The sequence below is a fragment of the Theropithecus gelada genome, chromosome 9, assembly GCF_003255815.1.
Source record: "Theropithecus gelada isolate Dixy chromosome 9, Tgel_1.0, whole genome shotgun sequence".
NCBI classification, from domain to species: domain Eukaryota; kingdom Metazoa; phylum Chordata; class Mammalia; order Primates; family Cercopithecidae; genus Theropithecus; species Theropithecus gelada.
The window spans coordinates 48,790,211-48,790,920 of record NC_037677.1 but is presented as its reverse complement, the minus strand read 5'-3'; the positions used below and the strand labels follow the sequence as shown (position 1 = coordinate 48,790,920).

General features: G+C 37.6%; 1 pseudogene; it reads left to right on the top strand.

Annotated features, from left to right (window-relative positions):
• The first annotated feature begins 344 nt into the window (after nt 1–344).
• On the top strand, nt 345–445 carry LOC112632237 (annotated as a pseudogene).
• Nucleotides 446–710: the final 265 nt, after the last annotated feature.

Genomic DNA, 710 nt, shown 5'->3' with positions numbered 1-710 from the left:
TTCTTAAAGAGACGCTGTTGAGACACTGTCCTGAAAACAAAAGTCAGATTAAACAAGTGAGGAAAACAAGCAGAAGTTTATTAACACGTGCTGTACCCATCACGCAGGAAAAGTCTCAGTTCAAAAGTGTTTCTTTCTCAAGGCAGTGGCTTAGGGTCCTTGCTTAAATAATATTTTAACAAGGAGCCATAAATCCTACATAGTGACAAGAAAAAGAAGAAAGCATCTTCAGGCTTCCAAAAGGTGGGAAAATATGGGAAGGTAAATTGATGGGGAGAGTGAAATCTGCTCCTAGACCTTCTGGTGCCATTGTCTATGGGCTCTGTCTCTAAGCGTGTTGATGTGTTCTCTTCGGCAGCACACGTACTAAAATTGAAACAATACAGAGAAGGTTAGTATGGTCCCTGTGCAAGGATAACACAAAATAAAAAAGCAATAAAGTAGTAAAAGTCTAGTTTAAATTTTAAAAAGATATATATATATTTTAAAAAAGAAAGTGTGTTGTAAAGGAGCTTGTCCTTAGGTGGGAAAAGTAGAGAGGAGGGGCAGAGTCTGCCTCTGTGTTTTAAACTTTTAACTTTAATTAAAATCGCCAGTATGTTAGAGAGGCATATTTTGCTTATAACTCCTCTTTCTCTCACACATATATTGAAGGCTCTGTAAAGGATGGAAGACTTGTCAATCACCTCTGTGTTTGCATTCATAGTGTG